This window comes from Desmodus rotundus, chromosome 1 (genome assembly GCF_022682495.2).
Source record: "Desmodus rotundus isolate HL8 chromosome 1, HLdesRot8A.1, whole genome shotgun sequence".
Classification (NCBI taxonomy): Eukaryota; Metazoa; Chordata; class Mammalia; order Chiroptera; family Phyllostomidae; genus Desmodus; species Desmodus rotundus.
This window is the reverse complement of record NC_071387.1, coordinates 166,269,042-166,278,962: the sequence shown is the minus strand read 5'-3', so window position 1 is coordinate 166,278,962 and position 9,921 is coordinate 166,269,042. Positions and strand designations below refer to the sequence as shown.

Below are 9,921 nucleotides of genomic sequence, written 5' to 3'. Positions count from 1 at the left end.
TCAAGTGCTACTCAAAGCCTGGGCGGGGCCTGTGGGACTCTCATGCTTGCTCGGGTGAGGGCAGCAGGGCCCGTAAGGTCTTTCTTGTCGGCCACAGATTTCAACTCTGCATTTCACCAATGGGAAATCAGACCAGTCATTCCTCGTGCTAGTTAACCACCCCTCCCTTGTTAGGTTTCAAAAACAATATTGAAACCCATGGTTTTGGAGTATATCTCCTTGATGAGCGTACTTCGGACGCTCACGAGTCATCCCTGAAGTGTGTAGTAGGAGTCTTCAAACACTAACCGCCCGCACACACAACACGCCGTTTACAGCATGCTATTCATTGATAACAGGTTCGTCACATGTCATCCGCCCTGCACAGGGGTGAACTGGGAAGGGCAAAGTCCTCTCAGGACAGACAGCCTGCCCTGCTGCTCCACAGAGGGATGGCTCTTTGGCTCTTGGATATTCAGCAAGCCTGTTTCTTTGCTGTTCAGCTATAAAATGCCTTGAGGTTCAGAGGCCAGAACCCAGTCTAAGCAGGGTTACCTGTGGCCACAGGGAACAGTTACCTGAGGTGGTGGTGGGGGGTGGGGGGAGGGCTACCAAGAGCTGCAGCAAGGTGCCTCACCCAGCAGCCAGCTGGGTTCTGTTTTTCTCTGCACTTTGTCCTTTGATTTTGAATTCTGCTTTTTTCTTCTCAGTCCTTATTGTGTTTTCTTATAACTTCTTGTTCATCTTTCTTGCAGACTAGAGAGGAGTGGAGAAAGGGAAAGCAGTTCTTTTAGACCCAGGCCTAGGGCAGAAGCTGCCTTCTTCTTCGCCAGGTAAGAGGCCTCCCGAGAGGCAGCCTGCCCGGGTGGGCGACGACAGGGTGTGTAGTTAGGCAGCTGGCGTTCAATCCCGGCTCTCAGACCGCTGGCAGGGCCCTTCTGAGCCTCACTGTTCGCGTCCGCAAAATAAGACCAATGCTATGTACCTTGCAAGGTTGTCATAATGGTTTTACATACTGTGTGTAAAGCAACTGGCATACAGCAGAGCTTTTAAAGTGATAGCCTCTCTTATCCCCCAGAAGTTTCCTGCTGTGAGCGAGCACTTACAGAGACACACAGGTAACTGTAGTGTAATTCATTAAGTGTTCCCATTGTTTCTAGTCTTGAGTAATTTAATCTACAGAGGATCGTATCTCATTCCTTTTTAATTGCACACATGTTAGAGTGAGGCAAATACGGTTGAACTTTTGTCCATACGTTCGTTGACCAACTGCATTTCCTTATTTGGCCACATCCTCTAGCAATTTTTCTATAAATGCTTATTGGCCTGTGTAAGTACTTTTTATAATATATTGTGCCATTACTAGCTGTATTTGCCACAATATGTTCTTAAAGTTCAAACAGTACATTTTAATTTGGGTTACTTTTTTGATGTGTGGGAAGTTTGATAGATTTTTAAAAACTACTGATTTTTTTTCTTTTATGAACATCACCTAAATCTAAGCTAAGATTTAATAAGTATTCACTCTCAATTTCTTCTGGGTTTTTTAAAACCTACTTACCCCATCAATAAATCTGGAATTCATTTTAGAAGGGCAGAGATAAATATCTAAATTGATTTTTCCTCCAGGGAGCTCATCGATTGTTCCTATGGCATTTATTGACTATCCTTGTCTGCTGCTGTGACCTGGGGTACCTCTTCCAGCATAAATTAAAGCCTCACATCTAATCTGCTGGGGTTTGAATCAGGGTCATCAATTCTACCTCATCGACCTCTTTGCCTCCTCCCGGCTGGACACCATGCTGACTGTAGAAAGTTGATAAGCGGAGTCGGGGTGATAGAGGGAGCCAAGGAGGCTGGCAGAGCAGAGGGAAGGACTTTCAGGACAGGCAGTGTGGTCTGAACATAAACAGGGCAAACAGGAAGTTCAAGGCCTCATAAGAAGATGAAAAGTAACTATCCCTGTAGGCAGCCTGTGGGAAATGAGTAGGGGACCTACAGCTGTGGAGACAATTATTACTGTCCTCAAGGGCTAGGGCAATACACGGAAACAGATGGCAAAATACCAGCCAGCTGTAAGAAGGGATGGCAGTGCTACGAGAGCATCACCAACCAAGTGCTCCTGGGCCAGTAGAAATAATAAGTGTCCCTCATTCATCCAACCCAGATGGGACTTCACCTCTGCAGACCCCCTGCTGGACTGGCAATAACCCAAATGCCCATCAAATGGTGAATGGGTAAGAAATTGTGGTATATCCATACCATGGAGCACCAGTCAGCAATAAAAGGAATGAACTATCGATACATGCTACAACATGCAGGAATCTCAAAATAATTATGCTAAGTAAAGAAACAAGACCAAAGAAAAGAACATATGATTTCATTTCTATAAAATTCTAGAAAGTGCAAACTAACCTATGGTGACGGAAAGATCAGCAGTTGTCTGGATAGGAGGTGAGGTGGGGATAAGGAGGGCGGGGACAGGAGGAAGGAGCAGGAACAAATATCTGGGGATAATGGAAATGTCCATTGTCTTGCTTGGAGTGATGGTTCCACTGTTACATACCTAAAACTTAACCAAACTATGCACTTTAAATATATGTAGTTTGTGGTACATCAATCATACTCAACAAAGTTGTATTTTTAAAAATTGCCCTTGTCTTACACTTGATGATTCTTTAATAGACCTGGGCAGCATGCAGACATCAGTCTATTGAATAAGCCCCCCAGGCAGGCCTGATGCGCAGTGAGGTTGAGAACCCCTGGCCCGGCCATATCCGAGCTGCTTCTTGGTTCTCAGATTCTGTCTGCAACTGGAGTATTCCTTGATGGAAATCAGGAAAGCAGTTTCTTGCTCATGTGGAGTCCGGCACCTTGGTAAGACCAGGAAGTGGCCACTGCTCTGCTGTTGGCTACTCCTGCCTCTGTCGCCACCCGGGGAGTCAGGGATGGTGAAGCCGGCATGGGTCGTTCCCACGGAGGTCCCTGGCTGATCTCGTCCCGATGTGCGTTATGCTTGTTCTCAGGCCATACCCCACCCCAACCTGCTCTGGCCTCATGACGTCATAAACTACTAAGAAGGTCACCACGTCTCCCCTCATCTCCCTGCCTGCAGTGCACCTGCAGGCCATTTATGCTACGCGTCCCCTGCTCAGGTGGGCCACACTCCGGAGCAGCCCACAGCTCCTTTACCTAACCAGCGTATCTTCAGCAAAAGGGAGGAGTGCTTGTTAGCACCCTCCCAAAGGCCTTCGCTGAGCTTTCTGGTCTTCCCCACGCGACACCACACCACACAGCTCTTCATGCCGACACTGCCCAGGACCCTTCAAGTGTCAACTGCCTACAGGGCCCAGTGAGGACTGAACCTCACTCCATGCCCCAGAGTCAACCTCAAGTTTTGTGGGTGATTCTCGTGGGGCCTCCTAACCTGTGAAGCAACCAGCCAGACTGAATGCCTCTGGCAGGCAACCAAACCAAGTGCCAATCTCTCACCCCCAGGAACTTTGCTGTCCCCAAGAAGACAAAGTCCCCCATCTCTCTCTAGACCTCTTCACAAGGGAGTGTAGGGCAGGTTGACATGAAGGCCCCTCCCAGTAAACCCGGGCCTGTGCAGCTGGTGCCGTTTCCTTTCACCTGCGAGATGTCCTCTCACACTCCCTAGTTCACTTACATAAGGTCAAATTAAGTCCCTTCCCCATTACATTTCTCAGTCCCCTCCCATTTCAGATTCCTCCATAATTACAATATCTCACATTCCATTACCAATAGTGGAGGATGCGTGGAAGACAATAGGAGGGGTAGGAGACAGGCAGTCATCAACATGACCTTTGCCCCCAATCTAGAGATTAGGGTTTTAGAAGTCTTAGAACACAGGTAGCAAACACAAGGCCCATGGGCCGAATCCGGCCCTCCACCTTGTTTCTACCCGGCGGCAGCGCCCAGCTCCTTGCCCCTAGTTAAGGAGTAGTTACATTTATACAGTCCTAAAATTACATTCAGCCCTTTGAAGGTAACCTCGAGGCTGATGTGGCCCCTGGTGAAAATGAGTTTGACACCCCTGTCTCAGAAGTTTAGCTTCTTGTGATCTTTACATTTTGCGGCATCACAGCAGCCTTTGGTCACCAAAAGATTTCCAGGTGGATTTGGAATTTTTTTTAGCATCTTGGTACTTGGCCTGCACTAACAGATTAAATGAATACCCAATTTATATAAATATTATTTATCAGTAGAAACAGGTGAAGCAGGTGCAGGTGGAGAGTAGAAGGAGAGAAATGTGCCACCAGATGGCACTGTTTAAAAGATGAAAGAGTAAGAGAGTTGCTTCTATATGGCTAATCTTGGCGACAGAAGGAGAAATGCTGGCTAAGTTGCCAGAACAGATTGACGTAATTCCAAACCCTCTTGAACTTCTGAAAAAGCCCAGTTTAGCACTCCTATGCTAAATGGAGCTCACTCTCAGTTTTCATGATTGCAGTGGCAGAATTCATAAAAATTTCAGGATTATTTCTGGATATGGCATGAGAGCAGAGAAATAATAGTCAGAGGGAGGAGCCACATCCATTGTCAGGTGCTTCCTCCCTGCCACAGACTGTTCACGCTTCTTTAGGAGTCAGGTGGCTTTGCCCACCTGTCTGCCGGGACCCTAGGCTGTCCACTCATCTCAGTCGATCACAGCACTGGCTCTGAGGACGCTAAATTCACTCGCTCAGGCTCCAGCCATTTCAACCTCCTACCTAGTGTTGCCCCCTGGTAACAGAGGCTGAAAGCTACATTTCCCAGAATCCCTTACTGCTGGGATTGCAGGTTTTTTGGTTTCTTAAATAGATGTGGTTACTTAACACTTGAATTCAGAAGTGAGTTAAGTACTGACAGAGATAGGGGATGAGGTGTCCCTTTTACTGGTGCGGATCGGAGCTGAACTGGTGTGCCTCCACAGTGAGCAGCTATAAGTATAGGCTTCTCTGTTCAGCATACGGTTTCCGGGTCACGAAAGGGGCACTTGCTCCAGGAATTTCACCCAAGAGTCAGGTTCTTTGGTCCTTACCCTGCAGTTAATTCATTTCTGCCAAAAACAGCTAGAGTAGATTTTGTTCCCTGTAACTAACTCTTGAATGACTGATCAATTATCTATCTATAAGCCTGAGGTATAAATAAGATAAATTTCCTAAACACTCTGTTTCCTCTCACAAATATTGTCTAAATAAGTGTGTTAAAGAAAATATTATTCTGACACTTGTTAAAATGAATTGGTCTGGGACGGTTGTCTGTCAGATGTCAGCAGTCTGGAAGGTGGATGCCAGGTGGTCCAGAGAATGACAGCCAGGGGGTCTGGTCATGGCTGGCGGTCTGGGTAATGCATGTCAGGTGGATGTTAGGTGGTTTGGATACATGAGTCCTTCCTGGCGTTAATCAGGGTTATCTGAGATGTAGTGTTTGTCCAGATGTATATCCAGGCAATGACACAGGGCTGGAAAGTTCAAAAAGTTTAAGTTCCTGGGCTAGTTAGAGCAACAACAGAGTCCTTCCCTATGCCCCAACCTTCACAGTGTTGCCCACAGTGACTCCATTTTATACGTTTCCTAACTCCACTCTTTCCTCACAGCCTTACCGTAACTATGCACACAAGTAAACATCAGCTGGAGTACAGCGTGCAACTCAGAAACAAAACTATACAAGGATTAGATTAAAGGGAGAGTTTTTATTATATTTGAATCCTAATCAAGACAAATCCTAAAGCCATAAAAGGAAGATTGATAAATTAGGTCTCAAAAGAAGTGAAATCCACTGTAAGACAAAAAACCATGTAAATAAAGATAAAAGAAAGCTGAAGGCCTAAGAGAAAATATTTGCAATGTACAGGACAGATTACTATCTATAATTTAAAAATCACCCATAACAAACTATTAGAGAGAGAAAGCAACCCAAAAGATATAAAGAGGCTCTCACTAGAAGATATAAAATGGTCATTTTATTTGACCTCAGAAATAACTCAGTACAAATTAAGACACCCTAGCAAACTGAGAAAGATTAATAATTAATATTGAGATGAGTTATGAGGAATGGACACTCATACACGTTTACCCGTTTCGGAGGGAAATTTGGTGCTCCCTATCAAAATTTTAATTGTACACCTCCTTTAAGTTTTTGTCAATTGTTACACAGCAACAGATAATGAATACCAATTTTGATACCCGGAAGTGGGGTGCTGCTATACCAAACACCTGCAAAGTGGCTGTGACTTTGGCATCAGGCAATAGACAGAAGCTGGACAGACTCTGAAGACAGGGTTAGTGAAAGCATCAAGTGCCTTGAAAGCTGCAGAAGCACAGACTTGAGGAAGCTCACGTAAAGGACAGTGAGGAAAATCTTACTGGAACCCAGAGGACACAGATCCCTATTGTGTCCCGGCAGAAATGTTAGCCACACAACGGCCTGCAGCAATGCGGAAAGTAGAGGCTGTGCCCACCTAATCAACGGGTGGTCCAACTGGGATTTCCAGCTAGCACGTCAGGGTGCCTCCTGGCTTCATCCTTCTGCTCTATTAAAACGTGAAAGGAGCAAGATCAGCAAAAGGAAGGGCTGTTAAACATAAAGGAGCCATGACTTGATTGTTTTTAAAAAGTTCCAGACTCTCTAGGCAGCGAATGACACTAAAATGAAGACTTGGCTTTCAGGCAAAGATCAAGTGCAGGCATTCTCAGGAAAACATCGTCTAAACATGAAACCAAGGTTGTGAGTGTAAAATCCCTTAAGACCCCAGGAAGATCTATTGCGATGTCTCAGAGTATCGTCAGTGAGACAGGTCAACGGAGTATTTTCAGGGTGTGCCTGACAGATCCTTTCACTTAAACTGAAGGGTGTCTAAAGGTGTCATCCCTTCACAGAAGCCCGAGATACCTTGAAGAGACTGGTCAGTGTGGTTTTTGTGTGGTGGCATGAACCTTAGTGAAGTCAACAGTTTTCGTCAGAATTATATTAGCAGAAACACTGCTAGTTTGAACTGAAAGGGATTGGGATGGTACCAAATTAAAAAAGGTCTTTGCATCCCCCAAATCCTACAAGTAGAAAGCAGACTGAGAAATCTACTCAGCTGCAAACACGTATTACTTTTCATGAAAAAAGAAAGAGGAATCAGAAGGCAGAACCAAAAGCCCAGAGAGCCATCGAGATTATTTTCAGGCTTTGTAACCTAATCAAGGACCTTCCAACATTTGCCTGGCTAGATTCTGGAATTGCTGCAGACCCTTCCACACCCCTTTTGAATAGAGCGGACTGTAGTGGTTATCCTATGTCTGTCCCACGTCATATTTTACATGCACGGGGGCAGGCAACTTGTCTCTTTATTCACAGGTCTTCACATTTGGAGAACTTTATTGGAGGATATTTAAGGATATTTCCAAGGAGCCTCATGCATACCAAGAGCTAATTTAGATGCCAACATTCCGGATCTCAAGCCAATGTTCTAAAGAGATGAGACTTTGGGGTTCTTGAGAGGAAGGGAATGTATTTTGCATGTGGGAATAATAAAAATAATTTGTGGTCAGAGAGTGGACTCTTCCCTTCAAAAGGTGAAGCCTAATTTTCCTCCCCTTGAATGTGGGCTGTATTTAGTAACTCTTTTTAATGGATAAAAGGCAGAAGTGTCACTAACAAGATTAAGTGATAAAGACATCCCGGCCTCTTCCTCTGTGTGTGGGCTCTGTTCTCTCTCTCCCAGGGAAGCCAGCCGCCTTGTTGTGAGTATGCACAGGAAGTTCTGTAGAGAGGCACATATGGCAAGTAACTGAGGGATTCAGCCAACAGCCAGCAAAAAAACTCAGATCTCTTGCCAACAGGGATAGAAGTTACCTTAGTATCCGATCCTCCAGCATCAGCCAAGCTTTCAAAAAAATCCTTCAGATGACTGGCACTGTAAACAAGCAAACTGGGGCTCAGCCATGTGGCACCTTGATACGTGACCCAACAATTAGTGTTGAAGGAAACAGGTCTTTACTTACAGGGGTCCAACCTCAGGGAGCCTACAACACTCCTGCTCAGAGCCCTCCTCTCCCACAAGACCCAGCACCTCCCCTGCTCCCCAGAAGACTACAAGCCAAAACCATGCCCAGAAGTTCCGCATGTCCTTATCTGTTCTTAAGCCGGCTACACAAACAGGTCCCCACCCCTCTGGAATGTGCCCTTGTGGGTTTCAGAGTCACCTTCCTCTCACAGCGGCTCTCCTCTTCAGGATCTGGGGTGCGCTGTTCTCAGCCTCTGTGCAGTGTCAGGGAAACATGTGCCATGTTGTCCTGGGTCATGGTGGAGTCCAGGGAGGCACACCTCCCAAGAGAGTGGCTTTTCCATAAATGCTTCAGAGAAGCAGAAGTCTGCGACTCAGCGTTCCCAGTCACAGTTCAGCTCTAAGCATCTCCCATGGATCCATGCTCCGTTAGGCAGGTCGCCACACAGCTCCATCAGCTCTGCCCTTACACCCTTTCCTCCTGCAGAGCTTCCTCCTCTCTTTCAGACCTCATGGTGGAATCCCCTTCTCTTTCAGCCCGCCCTCATTTTAAATGCTTGGTAGCCCAGAACTTCCTATGTGACCTCATATACGGCCCCTCTTATGATGTGCTACTTTTGCCAGTTCCCCAGTATCTTTTACCTTCTTCTGGCTGCCATCTTTAGTCAGGGCAAGAGCTCTCTGTGACACAGGGGCATCCACCTCCCCTGGCTCTGTCATGAGTCACTAGACACTTAAAGTCACATACACCTTTGCCCGGGGCAGCGGCACAGCTATTAGCTTGCCAATGTTACACAAAGTATCATCCACTCCTTCCTTCCCCCCAGTTAAGTTTTGTGGGGAATATGCTCTGCTGTTTTCCAGGACTCCCACACTGTACCCCATTACACAACCTCTTGAGAGACTGCGTCAGAATCACCCAGCTAAGACTCCTGAATCCCTGATCCACAGAAACTGTGACGTTGATTATCTTATAATTTACTATTGGTTGTTGTTTTAAGCTCCTAGTTTGGGAGTAATCTTTTCCACAGCAGTAGGTAACTGACACACAAGGTGAAGTCGTCATTAACATGGCAATTTCAACAATATGAACTGGAGATCGAATCTTGGAAACACTGAGCTGTGTTAGCCTTCAATTAATAGTAAAAAACTGGCAGAAAGGGTACTGCAAATAAAATTGATGTTAATTACATGAAGAGCAGAGAATAGTGTGACACTGAGGCTGGCTTTATGGAACTTGAAGCATGCCCCATAAAGTTTCTCTGAAGTCTTATCTGGCAGCTTTTCACCAACATTTTCAGAATAATAACTGTAGTAGATCTGTGGTTTTGGCCTAACCCCCCTTTCTCTTTCTTGGGAAACAACGCTCTTCTTTTGGGAAAACTGGGATCTCTAGTTCATGTTGGTCATGTGACTTCTCTAGCTCCAGCTTAAGGGTGGGTGTGAAATCCAGCTTGTGAGTTACCATCCTTTACTAGGACCAACAGGGAGCAGTGAGGAACAGAGCTTTCTTGAGGGGTTGCCCTTGATACCCAGAATATCACAATGAAGAAGAGCCTGTCTGAGAATGAAGCCAATACAAAACCAAAACCAAAACCAACCAACCAAACAAACAAACAAAAAACCTGAGTTGAAAGATAGAGATATATATGGAGAGGAGAGGAAAGGAAAGGGAAGGAGGGAGGGGAAAGGGGGAAGAGGAAAGATGGAAAGAGAGAACTTTTGAATCCCTGTTGCATTTGATTCAATGACATTGCTTCTTCTTGCTTGTAAATCTGCTACTTATCTCCAAATTTATATACAGAAAGGCCTATCACACATAAATATTTAAGTTGCCCTTGGGAGTTCATTATAAACAGAATTTTTTTCTGGAGTGGGGATGGGAGTGCCCAGGCTCAGATACTTAGGGCTGAGTCACTCCGCAAACGACAGAATTTTGAACT

General features: G+C 45.6%; 1 long non-coding RNA gene across 1 annotated transcript; it reads right to left on the bottom strand.

The window, feature by feature from the left end:
• Positions 1–7,613: 7,613 nt before the first annotated feature.
• Positions 7,614–8,625, bottom strand: LOC123480091 (uncharacterized). Its single transcript, XR_006655954.3, has 3 exons — positions 8,178–8,625; positions 7,828–7,888; positions 7,614–7,735 (listed from the first exon to the last, which is right to left on the bottom strand). It is a non-coding gene; the product is annotated as an uncharacterized lncRNA (long non-coding RNA).
• Positions 8,626–9,921: the final 1,296 nt, after the last annotated feature.